Source organism: Styela clava, chromosome 9 (assembly GCF_964204865.1).
Source record: "Styela clava chromosome 9, kaStyClav1.hap1.2, whole genome shotgun sequence".
Lineage (NCBI taxonomy): Eukaryota > Metazoa > Chordata > Ascidiacea > Stolidobranchia > Styelidae > Styela > Styela clava.
In genome coordinates this window covers 7,397,918-7,411,797 of record NC_135258.1, presented here as the reverse complement: position 1 = coordinate 7,411,797, position 13,880 = coordinate 7,397,918, and the positions used below count along the sequence as shown (strand labels likewise).

Below are 13,880 nucleotides of genomic sequence, written 5' to 3'. Positions count from 1 at the left end.
GTCAGTGAGTTAATAAATAATCTGTACCCCATGTTTTGAAGTCGGTTCTCGGAAACGTCTCTTTTAACTCTGTGGACTTCTTGTAAAGCAATAATGTCTGGGTTGTGATAAGTTATGAAGATTTTAAGTTTATTCCAATTTTTTTCCAGTCCGTTTACGTTCAGTGAGATTATTTTTAATTGTGATAGATTTTCAGTCATATATTGGGTCTTGTAGATGATTTTTATTTTATACTTTCTATGTTTTATTGTCTTTCCCCTTTTTTGGCGAGGGTGATATATTCGACGTTGTCGACGAGGAAGTATTTTCTCTTCCCCGTTTTCCAATCTGTTTTTCGGTTTTGTTCATAGTAGGTTCAAGTCTGGGTGTTTGTGATGGGTCTGTTTCATACGTGCTATCTGGGTTCTCTAGGTATGCCGGTGCCGAGTTACTTTGAAGTATGTCTGAGAATACTGATGATGACGTGCTGTCTCTAATCTCGAAGTCGTTAATTACCATGTTTACATACGATTTGCCAATTACTGGGGGTCTAATTGGAGTGTTCCCTATTGTGGATGTAGGTTTTAATTTAGGCTTCGGTACTGTTTTGCGAGGTGGAGTGCGCTTTTTGGGTGTTGTTATAGTATTGTCTTCTGATAGAGACCAATCTTTCACTTCTTCGTATAACAAATCCGTATCAGATATTGTGTCGGATTTTGAAGTTGGGAACACTGCCTCTGGAATTTGGTTTACTCCTATTTCTGGTGTGGTGTTATTGTTTGGTATTGCATCTTCTTTTTCTCCTACATCTGATACTATTCCAGGTTTTGTGGATATCGATTCCTTAAACCAGGATTCCATGTTATTCGGTCTCACATTGGATTTTAGGGGGCAATTTGCCTGAACGTGACCTTCACTTTTGCACGACCTACATTTCGTTTTATTTCGGCAATTTCTTGCATTATGACCAGTATCAAGGCAGTTCATGCATGTTGGATTGTACAACTCGGTGGGTACGTAGGTTTTGCACCTAGCTTTGTCAATGACGAGAAAGGGGGGCAGTTTTTCCTGTTTAAAATCATCTATCCATACGGCTATATATCCGTTGAATAGTTGAGTGTTTCGGTAGTATAGTTTGGTCATGCTTTTAATTTTTCCGCATCCAGCCTTATTCAGAGCTTCGAAAACGACTTGTGGTCGTGATTCGTCTGGGATATTGGAAAAAAGCGTACTATTACACCATCGACTTTAATGCCATTTTGCGTTTCTACAATAAATTTGTCTCTAACTGAATCATTTGGATTTGTTGGATTCACCTGTTTGAAAGATATCAACCAAATTTTCGGTCTAGTTTCAAAAATTCCTGACAGGTGTTCGACATATCCTTTTGTTATAGGGTTTTCTCCCAAGATGTAGAGAAATCGGTTTATATCAATAGAATCACTCACCTCTGCCACAACCGATCGAGGGCGATTACCTGTAATCCCTATTGATCCTGTAAGAGCTGCGGAGTAATCCATTTTTAGTATCCAAGAACGAATATCCAAAATAGCTTACAATCCAAAGTATTCCAATTGAAGATAACAATAGCAGATGTTCATTTTAATCAAACAGCTAGTTCGATAAACCTCATTGGTTTTTTTTTTTTTTTTTTTTTTTTTTTTTTTTTTTTTTTTTTTTTTCGGATCAGATTATAATATACGGGATCGGGGATAAACCGTCATTTCCTGTATCCCATTCGGAGCTTGGTCAGTTATAGACCGTATCACATAATGGCAATAGATGACTATTGCCGTTCTCATTGATAGGCTCCTATTTCGTCATTTCCGTTTTAGATGGTTTTTCAATTTTGAGCATAAAATCAGTAAATTAATCATTTTTTTTAATTAGTTTGTAGCAACACTTTTTTGGGCCAACCAATTTTCAATTTTCTCTATCTGTTTTATTTCTTCGCTGAGTGATTCTATGTTTTTTACTCTCCAGCCCATTTTATTAAAAGTTTTCGAAACTATGCCATCTTCTATCCTTTTACTTTCTTCGGGATTCATTTTTGTGTTTGTCATGTCCTTCATTGATTTGAACTTGTATATTTGAGTTTTTACTATATTCACTGTTATTAATATTATTTTTCGGTTTTCTTTTAAGTAGATATTATGCCAAAGTAGTTCATTTAAGAAGGGGTGATGTGTTTGCAGAGCCTGATTCAGAGATTTTTGTATTTTATACAAAATCCGCCACGTGAAAGGACATTCTTTAATAAGGTGTTCCGTGTTGTCCTCCGATTTCGAGCAGAATTTACACTCCGTGATAGCCATTTTCCCGCTTACTGTATGATATAAATTGATTCTTTTTCTTTGTGTTCCATTTAGTATTGCATTGTGCGCCAGCCTGTATGATATCACCCTTTCCTTGTTTGTTATTATATTTTTTATGTCTTTTTCTTTACTTAGAATCTCTTTCCAATTGGTGCATGTTTGTGTTTCTACCTGTTTTCTTCTTCCCGATTGGTTTGATTTCAAGATCGTCTGGTAAATTTGTTTGAAAGAAATGTCTGTCCATTTTTCTTCTTTTATGCCTCTTTTTTCGGTTAACTGAATGCAGTCTTTCCAGTGCTTTGGGGTTTCGAGGGCATGGGGCATCTGGTTGGTGTAAAGTTTGGGATTTATTCTCTTTATCTTCGTGCCAATGTCATAAAGGGCTATTGCGTGCCATATCTCTTTAGGTTCTGTTATTGCTTTCAATGTTTTTATTTTTTCCAGAAGACATGCCTGTATTTTTGTTTTTATGCATGGGGCATTTAATCCTCCATTGTAGTAATCGGCTGTTAATTTATTTTGTGCCAATAGCTGAAAGCTTTCTGGGTGCCAGATGAAGTCAAAGAAAAGTGTGTTCAGTTTCCGTATGTAGATTGGTGGTACATTCACTACTCTAGCGTGGTATATTACCTGCGATATACACAAGGCATTTAAAATTTGGAATTTACCTATCCACGCCAATTGTCTCTGCTTATTAACTTCCAGGGTGTTCCTAAGTCTTTTGAGGATTTCATCCCAAGTTTTTTCCGTCTGTTGGGGTCCTATAATTTGGCCTAAAACTTTTATATTTGGTTTCATGAATTTGTTGTACGGCGAGGTTTTAAGTTTTTGCATTGCGATTTGGTTAGTACATAATATTTCAGTTTTTTTCTCATTTATTTTTTGTCCCGTTATTAATTCGTAAGTCTTAAATTCGTTGAAGGTGTGTTCTATCGATTCAATGTCTCGCGCGTATGTTGTATTGTCGTCTGCAAATTGATCAATTACGGTTTTGTATTTTCCGATTCTGAATCCTTTTATCTTTTGGTTCGCGATGATTTTTCTTGCCAATGGGTCAGCGGCTAAGGTGTACATTGCCATGCTCAATGGACAGCCTTGTCTGATTCCTCTTGTCAGAAAGATTTTATTGGTTTTAGCTCCGTTAATTTGTATTCTGCTGTATATCCGATTGTACATTTCTTTGATTAAGTTAATGATATTTTTGTTGAAGTTTAGTTTGGTCATGGTTTTGAATAAAAAACGTTGGTTAACCATATCAAAAGCTTTTTCCTGATCGAAACTGATTATATATAAAGGTAGGTTCCATTTTGTTGTATAATTCCATATTCCTTGAACGTTTCGTAAATTATCAAATATAGATCGTTTAGGAATTGCGCTTTTCTGTGTTGGCATTATATATTTATCCAAGATAGGTTTCAATCGGTTAGCTAATATTTTTGATATCAGTTTAAAATCTACATTTAGGTTAGATATGGGCCGGTAGTTAGATAGGTGATTTGAATTTCCTTTTTTATAGATAAGGGTGACTATCGATTCTTTGCTACTGGTGGGTAAGGTGCCGAAAGCGATAGCATTGTTTACTAGCTGGTGCAAGTCATTCTTCAAAATTTCCCAAAATTCAACGTAAAATTCCTTTGATAGTCCGTCTGGTCCCGGTGTTTTATAGTTATTCATTTGTTTTAAAGTCACGAGAAGTTCTTCTTTTGAAGCTAAGGTCCCCATTTGTTCCTTTTCTTCAGTGCTAAGCTTAGTTTCCCCATATATGTTGAGGTATTCTTCCATTCTATCTTCCTCACCTGGTGTTGTTTGTGTCCATAGTGTTTTATAGAATGTTTGCGCTTCTTCCAAAATTTCGTTTTTTGTTTTTAAATAATTTCTTCTTTGTTTTGTAGTCTGTCTATAGTGGTTTTACGTCTTCTAGTTTTCAATTTGTCAAAGAAATATTTTGTTGGTCTTTCGTTTTGTTCTAATGCTTTGATTTTTGCTGTATTTTGTTTAAACATCACTTTTTCTTTTTCCATTTGTTTTAGGTTTTTAATAAACATATACATTGCTTGGTTTGATGGTGACTTGTTCATGCTATTTAGAATTTCATTTTTCCACCTGCTTTCATTTTGTTTCTTTACCTTTGCTTCGTTAATTCCGTGTTGGAGGAGGCTTTTTTTAATTTTAGTCTTCAAGTTCTCCCACCAGTCGGCAAGTATTTCATATTCGTGTTTTCTTTGTTCTTCTTTTTTGTATATCTCATTTATCAAAAACTTGACTTTTTCATGCCTAAAATGAGCTGTATTGTTTTTCCAGGTTCCCCGTCCCCAGTTAACTTGTTTAATATTTTTGAAAGTGATGTGTGATGCAAAGTGGTGGTCTGAAACGGTGTTTACTAAATATTCTGTATTTTTCAATTCATGACTAATGTTGTACGGAATATATATTCGATCTATTCGTCGGGATTGTCTTCTCCTGGTAATTGTATATAATCTTTTATCGGGCCAGTGATATCTATACGTGTCTATGTAGTTGTAAGCTTGTATAAAGTCTTTCCATTGCATTTCTGTGTTCCCTAGTGTAAATGAGTTTTGGTTGCTGACGTCTACTTTCTGATGAACCATGTTAAAGTCACCGCAAATTATTTGAATATGCTTGATCTCTCTCACTAAGTTTATCAGCTTTTCGTAGAACATTCTAGTTTTTCTGTCGCCTCTTCTGGGAGGTGCATAAACATTTACTAGCGATAGCTTGTCTTTGGTTTGTAAGTTCGTCATTGTTGTCGAACACGCTCTACAAGGTATGAATGTAACATATTCAAAGCTGTGCGTTGCACATAAGTTTTCTCTTACTGCAGTGGCGGTGCCTTGGAAGAATCTTTGGTCATCCCTCTTATCGAAGTCGGTCAGTGAGTTAATAAATAATCTGTACCCCATGTTTTGAAGTCGGTTCTCGGAAACGTCTCTTTTAACTCTGTGGACTTCTTGTAAAGCAATAATGTCTGGGTTGTGATAAGTTATGAAGATTTTAAGTTTATTCCAATTTTTTTCCAGTCCGTTTACGTTCAGTGAGATTATTTTTAATTGTGATAGATTTTCAGTCATATATTGGGTCTTGTAGATGATTTTTATTTTATACTTTCTATGTTTTATTGTCTTTCCCCTTTTTTTGGCGAGGGTGATATATTCGACGTTGTCGACGAGGAAGTATTTTCTCTTCCCCGTTTTCCAATCTGTTTTTCGGTTTTGTTCATAGTAGGTTCAAGTCTGGGTGTTTGTGATGGGTCTGTTTCATACGTGCTATCTGGGTTCTCTAGGTATGCCGGTGCCGAGTTACTTTGAAGTATGTCTGAGAATACTGATGATGACGTGCTGTCTCTAATCTCGAAGTCGTTAATTACCATGTTTACATACGATTTGCCAATTACTGGGGGTCTAATTGGAGTGTTCCCTATTGTGGATGTAGGTTTTAATTTAGGCTTCGGTACTGTTTTGCGAGGTGGAGTGCGCTTTTTGGGTGTTGTTATAGTATTGTCTTCTGATAGAGACCAATCTTTCACTTCTTCGTATAACAAATCCGTATCAGATATTGTGTCGGATTTTGAAGTTGGGAACACTGCCTCTGGAATTTGGTTTACTCCTATTTCTGGTGTGGTGTTATTGTTTGGTATTGCATCTTCTTTTTCTCCTACATCTGATACTATTCCAGGTTTTGTGGATATCGATTCCTTAAACCAGGATTCCATGTTATTCGGTCTCACATTGGATTTTAGGGGGCAATTTGCCTGAACGTGACCTTCACTTTTGCACGACCTACATTTCGTTTTATTTCGGCAATTTCTTGCATTATGACCAGTATCAAGGCAGTTCATGCATGTTGGATTGTACAACTCGGTGGGTACGTAGGTTTTGCACCTAGCTTTGTCAATGACGAGAAAGGGGGGCAGTTTTTCCTGTTTAAAATCATCTATCCATACGGCTATATATCCGTTGAATAGTTGAGTGTTTCGGTAGTATAGTTTGGTCATGCTTTTAATTTTTCCGCATCCAGCCTTATTCAGAGCTTCGAAAACGACTTGTGGTCGTGATTCGTCTGGGATATCGCGAATGCTAATCCTTGTTGGAGGTTTTGTGGGTGGAAAAAAGCGTACTATTACACCATCGACTTTAATGCCATTTTGCGTTTCTACAATAAATTTGTCTCTAACTGAATCATTTGGATTTGTTGGATTCAACTGTTTGAAAGATATCAACCAAATTTTCGGTCTAGTTTCAAAAATTCCTGACAGGTGTTCGACATATCCTTTTGTTATAGGGTTTTCTCCCAAGATGTTGAGAAATCGGTTTATATCAATAGAATCACTCACCTCTGCCACAACCGATCGAGGGCGATTACCTGTAATCCCTATTGATCCTGTAAGAGCTGCGGAGTAATCCATTTTTAGTATCCAAGAACGAATATCCAAAATAGGTTACAATCCAAAGTATTCCAATTGATGATAACAATAACAGATGTTCATTTTAATCAAACAGCTAGCTCGATAAACCTCATTGGTTTTTTTTTTTTTTTTTTTTTTTTTTTTTTTTTTTCTTTTCGGATCAGATTATAATATACGGGATCGGGGATAACCCGTCATTTCCTGTATCCCATTCGGAGCTTGGTCAGTTATAGACCGTATCACATAATGGCAATAGATGACTATTGCCGTTCTCATTGATAGGCTCCTATTTCGTCATTTCCGTTTTAGATGGTTTTTCAATTTTGAGCATAAAATCAGTAAATTAATAATTTTTTTTTTAATTAGTTTGTAGCAACACTTTTTTGGGCCAACCAATATTCAATTTTCTCTATCTGTTTTATTTCTTCGCTGAGTGATTCTATGTTTTTTACTCTCCAGATCATTTCATTAAAAGTTTTCGAAACTATGCCATCTTCTATCCTTTTACTTTCTTCGGGATTCATTTTTGTGTTTGTCATGTCCTTCATTGATTTGACCTTGTATATTTGAGTTTTTACTATATTCACTGTTATTAATATTATTTTTCGGTTTTCTTTTAAGTAGATATTATGCCAAAGTAGTTCATTTAAAAAGGGGTGATGTGTTTGCAGAGCCTGATTCAGAGATTTTTGTATTTTATACAAAATCCGCCACGTGAAAGGACATTCTTTAATAAGGTGTTCCGTGTTGTCCTCCGATTTCGAGCAGAATTTACACTCCGTGATAGCCATTTTCCCGCTTACTGTATGATATAAATTGATTCTTTTTCTTTGTGTTCCATTTAGTATTGCATTGTGCGCCAGCCTGTATGATATCACCCTTTCCTTGTTTGTTATTATATTTTTTATGTCTTTTTCTTTACATAGAATCTCTTTCCAATTGGTGCATGTTTGTGTTTCTACCTGTTTTCTTCTTCCCGATTGGTTTGATTTCAAGATCGTCTGGTAAATTTGTTTGAAAGAAATGTCTGTCCATTTTTCTTCTTTTATGCCTATTTTTTCGGTTAACTGAATGCAATCTTTCCAGTGCTTTGGGGTTTCGAGGGCATGGGGCATCTGGTTGGTGTAAAGTTTGGGATTTATTCTCTTTATCTTCGTGCCAATGTCATAAAGGGCTATTGCGTGCCATATCTCTTTAGGTTCTGTTATTGATTTCAATGTTTTTATTTTTTCCAGAAGACATGCCTGTATTTTTGTTTTTATGCATGGGGCATTTAATCCTCCATTGTAGTAATCGGCTGTTAATTTATTTTGTGCCAATAGCTGAAAGCTTTCTGGGTGCCAGATGAAGTCAAAGAAAAGTGTGTTCAGTTTCCGTATGTAGATTGGTGGTACATTCACTACTCTAGCGTGGTATATTACCTGCGATATACACAAGGCATTTAAAATTTGGAATTTACCTATCCACGTCAATTGTCTCTGCTTATTAACTTCCAGGGTGTTCCTAAGTCTTTTGAGGATTTCATCCCAAGTTTTTTCCGTCTGTTGGGGTCCTATAATTTGGCCTAAAACTTTTATATTTGGTTTCATGAATTTGTTGTACGGCGAGGTTTTAAGTTTTTGCATTGCGATTTGGTTAGTACATAATATTTCAGTTTTTTTCTCATTTATTTTTTGTCCCGTTATTAATTCGTAAGTCTTAAATTCGTTGAAGGTGTGTTCTATCGATTCAATGTCTCGCGCGTATGTTGTATTGTCGTCTGCAAATTGATCAATTACGGTTTTGTATTTTCCGATGCTGAATCCTTTTATCTTTTGGTTCGCGATGATTTTTCTTGCCAATGGGTCAGCGGCTAAGGTGTACATTGCCATGCTCAATGGACAGCCTTGTCTGATTCCTCTTGTCAGAAAGATTTTATTGGTTTTAGCTCCGTTAATTTGTATTCTGCTGTATATCCGATTGTACATTTCTTTGATTAAGTTAATGATATTTTTGTTGAAGTTTAGTTTGGTCATGGTTTTGAATAAAAAACGTTGGTTAACCATATCAAAAGCTTTTTCCTGATCGAAACTGATTATATATAAAGGTAGGTTCCATTTTGTTGTATAATTCCATATTCCTTGAACGTTTCGTAAATTATCAAATATAGATCGTTTAGGAATTGCGCTTTTCTGTGTTGGCATTATATATTTATCCAAGATAGGTTTCAATCGGTTAGCTAATATTTTTGATATCAGTTTAAAATCTACATTTAGGTTAGATATGGGCCGGTAGTTAGATAGGTGATTTGAATTTCCTTTTTTATAGATAAGGGTGACTATCGATTCTTTGCTACTGGTGGGTAAGGTGCCGAAAGCGATAGCATTGTTTACTAGCTGGTGCAAGTCATTCTTCAAAATTTCCCAAAATTCAACGTAAAATTCCTTTGATAGTCCGTCTGGTCCCGGTGTTTTATAGTTATCCATTTGTTTTAAAGTCACGAGAAGTTCTTCTTTTGAAGCTAAGGTCCCCATTTGTTCCTTTTCTTCAGTGCTAAGCTTAGTTTCCCCATATATGTTGAGGTATTCTTCCATTCTATCTTCCTCACCTGGTGTTGTTTGTGTCCATAGTGTTTTATAGAATGTTTGCGCTTCTTCCAAAATTTCGTTTTTTGTTTTTAAATAATTTCCTTCTTTGTTTTGTAGTCTGTCTATAGTGGTTTTACGTCTTCTAGTTTTCAATTTGTCAAAGAAATATTTTGTTGGTCTTTCGTTTTGTTCTAATGCTTTGATTTTTGCTGTATTTTGTTTAAACATCACTTTTTCTTTTTCCATTTGTTTTAGGTTTTTAATAAGCATATACATTGCTTGGTTTGATGGTGACTTGTTCATGCTATTTAGAATTTCATTTTTCCACCTGCTTTCATTTTGTTTCTTTACCTTTGCTTCATTAATTCCGTGTTGGAGGAGACTTTTTTTAATTTTAGTCTTCAAGTTGTCCCACCAGTCGGCAAGTATTTCATATTCGTGTTTTCTTTGTTCTTCTTTTTTGTATATCTCATTTATCAAAAACCTGACTTTTTCATGCCTAAAATGAGCTGTATTGTTTTTCCAGGTTCCCCGTCCCCAGTTAACTTGTTTAATATTTTTGAAAGTGATGTGTGATGCAAAGTGGTGGTCTGAAACGGTGTTTACTAAATATTCTGTATTTTTCAATTCATGACTAATGTTGTACGGAATATATATTCGATCTATTCGTCGGGATTGTCTTCTCCTGGTAATTGTATATAATCTTTTATCGGGCCAGTGATATCTATACGTGTCTATGTAGTTGTGAGCTTGTATAAAGTCTTTCCATTGCATTTCTGTGTTCCCTAGTGTAAATGAGTTTTGGTTGCTGACGTCTATTTTCTGATGAACCATGTTAAAGTCACCGCAAATTATTTGAATATGCTTGATCTCTCTCACTAAGTTTATCAGCTTTTCGTAGAACATTCTAGTTTTTCTGTCGCCTCTTCTGGGAGGTGCATAAACATTTACTAGCGATAGCTTGTCTTTGGTTTGTAAGTTCGTCATTGTTGTCGAACACGCTCTACAAGGTATGAATGTAACATATTCAAAGCTGTGCGTTGCACATAAGTTTTCTCTTACTGCAGTGGCGGTGCCTTGGAAGAATCTTTGGTCATCCCTCTTATCGAAGTAGGTCAGTGAGTTAATAAATAATCTGTACCCCATGTTATGTAGTCGGTTCTCGGAAACGTCTCTTTTAACTCTGTGGACTTCTTGTAAAGCAATAATGTCTGGGTTGTGATAAGTTATGAAGATTTTAAGTTTGTTCCAATTTTTTTCCAGTCCGTTTACGTTCAGTGAGATTATTTTTAATTGTGATAGATTTTCAGTCATATATTGGGATGATTTTTATTTTATACTTTCTATGTTTTATTGTCTTTCCCCTTTTTTGGCGATGGTGATATATTCGACGTTGTCGACGAGGAAGTATTTTTTCTTCCCCGTTTGCCAATCTGTTTTTGGGTTTTGTTCATAGTAGGCTCAAGTCTGGGTGTTTGTGATGGGTCTGTTTCATACGTGCTATCTGGGTTCTCTAGGTATGCCGGTGCCGAGTTACTTTGAAGTATGTCTGAGAATACTGATGATGACGTGCTGTCTCTAATCTCGAAGTCGTTAATTACCATGTTTACATACGATTTGCCAATTACTGGGGGTCTAATTGGAGTGTTCCCTATTGTGGATGTAGGTTTTAATTTAGGCTTCGGGACTGTTTTGCGAGGTGGAGTGCGCTTTTTGGGTGTTGTTATAGTATTGTCTTCTGATAGAGACCAATCTTTTACTTCTTCGTATAACAAATCCGTATCAGATATTGTGTCGGATTTTGAAGTTAGGAACACTGCCTCGGGAATTTGGTTTACTCCTATTTCTGGTGTGGTGTTATTGTTTGGTATTGCATCTTCTTTTTCTCCTACATGTGATTCTATTCCAGGTTTTGTGGATATCGATTCCTTAAACCAGGATTCCATGTTATTCGGTCTCACATTGGATTTTAGGGGGCAATTTGCCTGAACGTGACCTTCACTTTTGCACGACCTACATTTCGTTTTATTTCGGCAATTTCTTGCATTATGACCAGTATCAAGGCAGTTCATGCATGTTGGATTGTACAACTCGGTGGGTACGTAGGTTTTGCACCTAGCTTTGTCAATGACAAGAAAGGGGGGCAGTTTTTCCTGTTTAAAATCATCTATCCATACGGCTATATATCCGTTGAATAGTTGAGTGTTTCGGTAGTATAGTTTGGTCATGCTTTTAATTTTTCCGCATCCAGCCTTATTCAGAGCTTCGAAAACGACTTGTGGTCGTGATTCGTCTGGGATATCGCGAATGCTAATCCTTGTTGGAGGTTTTGTGGGTGGAAAAAAGCGTACTATTACACCATCGACTTTAATGCCATTTTGCGTTTCTACAATAAATTTGTCTCTAACTGAATCATTTGGATTTGTTGGGTTCAACTGTTTGAAAGATATCAACCAAATTTTCGGTCTAGTTTCAAAAATTCCTGACAGGTGTTCGACATATCCTTTTGTTATAGGGTTTTCTCCCAAGATGTAGAGAAATCGGTTTATATCAATAGAATCACTCACCTCTGCCACAACCGATCGAGGGCGATTACCTGTAATCCCTATTGATCCTGTAAGAGCTGCGGAGTAATCCATTTTTAGTATCCAAGAACGAATATCCAAAATATCTTACAATCCAAAGTATTCCAATTGATGATAACAATAGCAGATGTTCATTTTAATCAAACAGATAGCTCGATAAGCCTCATTGGTTACGATACTGCCACTGCGCAAAGCTACTGCTGGAGAGAAAAAATTGCGTATAGGAGTGTGAATGCACTCTATCATTTGTGGTGACTCCAAAAACTCACTTAACTTCCACATATTTACGTAAAATGAAACGGAGACGTACAAATTGATATTTTTTTCCGTAATTACTTATCGATCTTGATCGGTAAGTATGTTGATAGGTATTTGTCTGTTTGTCTGTTTGTTACCTATCGATCTTGATCGGTAAGTATGTTGATAGGTATTTGTCTGTTTGTCTGTTTGTTACCTATCGATCTTGATCGCTAAGTAGGTTGATAGGTATTTGTCTGTTTGTTTGTTTGTCCTTTAGATACACGCGATATCTCACGAAAGCGAGGTTGAATTTGCTCCGGATTTTTCATGTGCATTCACCATATCTCGGATCGGAAGCCTGGATGAATTATGTTGTATAATTAGCGAGTCATCAATTAATTAGTGATGAGACACGCAGTGTCGCTATTGAGTCAAAGCGAAGGAATCGAAACCGCAGATCGATAAGTCAGCTGTCTCCGATCGCTAACTAGTTTTTTTCTTCTTTTGATGCTAACGACGCTGTCAAGATATTACTGTGAATTATGATATAAATAAACCAAATAATTTTCCATTTTCGGATAGGAATATAAAATCAAGTATTAACAAGAGTTGTTGGACACGAAGTGAGCCTTTATATTTGTTTGCTAATTTCATGTTGTTGGAGTGATTTTTGTCGTGGAGTAAAATCGCTCTTTCACAAGTAATGCACGAATCGATTACACATACTCTATTCTTAAAGATGAAATAAGATGTTAGTTTTATTATTCCTCAATGTCCTTCGGGACCAGATATTTCTTCAAAATTTTCGTCCGCATCCGTATTGTTTGTCATCCAACCTTTCTTCAAACTCGCTGCTTTGTTAGACACTCGATGTATTTAAATGCAGGAACTGATGGTCGAACCTTAGTGTCGGTATATTTGAGCACTGCTCTCTGGTTTCTACAGCATAGATATGACCAGTGTTCCCTCTAAGGTGTGCGCGTGTGCGCGCGCACACAGCTTTCAGAGGGTGCGCACACGAATAGATTTACTGCGCACAAACGTATTTCGATGTAATGTAACAATGTGCTCGGTTGGCAGGTTGAGAAAGTTTGTTGTTGGCCCACTTATTACCCGGTTAGAACGCCGAAATTTCTTCATTGGTTTTTGCACAAATATCAGTCATTTCCAAACGGGATAGGTTGCGTACAACCCTTCAGAAATTGCCACAGGCGACACGTTTGTATCGCCAGGGCGGGGTATTGGTAATAGTTTTCAACTAGCAATAATCGCACCTCGGATAAACCTCATTGGTTACGATACTGCCACTGCGCAAAGCTGAGTAAAAAGCTTGCACAATTTTGACTAGTAGTATTGATGAAATCTACCATTTGTGGTGACCCGGGAAAACGCACATAATTGTCACGTTCATATAAATTAAAGTTCCTGCTATCGCATTTTTTAATAAATCATTCAATATCACAAAATTGACAACTAAATACAACATAAACTGATTTAAGATTCGATTGTTAAATTACTTTCCTTTCTGGAAAGCGTCATAAAGTTGTTTTCCGATTCGCGTTAGAAGTATAATCAGCTGTAAACAGAAAAATACTGATCAAGATGTCATGAACATTAAGCAATGGGATTTCGTTCTCAATTTAGAAGTTGAGAAACCGGAAGTAGAATTAAAAAACATGGTTAGGTAAAAATAATCGCTTGGGTAGCAAAAGTATAAGAAAAAATATTTTGCTAGAAGTTTTGTTAACTGCTTTGACATCTCTACTCATAA

At 36.2% G+C, this 13,880-nt stretch overlaps 1 non-coding gene across 1 annotated transcript; it reads right to left on the bottom strand.

The window, feature by feature from the left end:
* Positions 1 to 13,289: 13,289 nt before the first annotated feature.
* LOC144427459 (U4 spliceosomal RNA) lies at positions 13,290 to 13,428 on the bottom strand. Its single transcript, XR_013477990.1, has one exon. It is a non-coding gene; the product is annotated as a U4 spliceosomal RNA (small nuclear RNA).
* Positions 13,429 to 13,880: the final 452 nt, after the last annotated feature.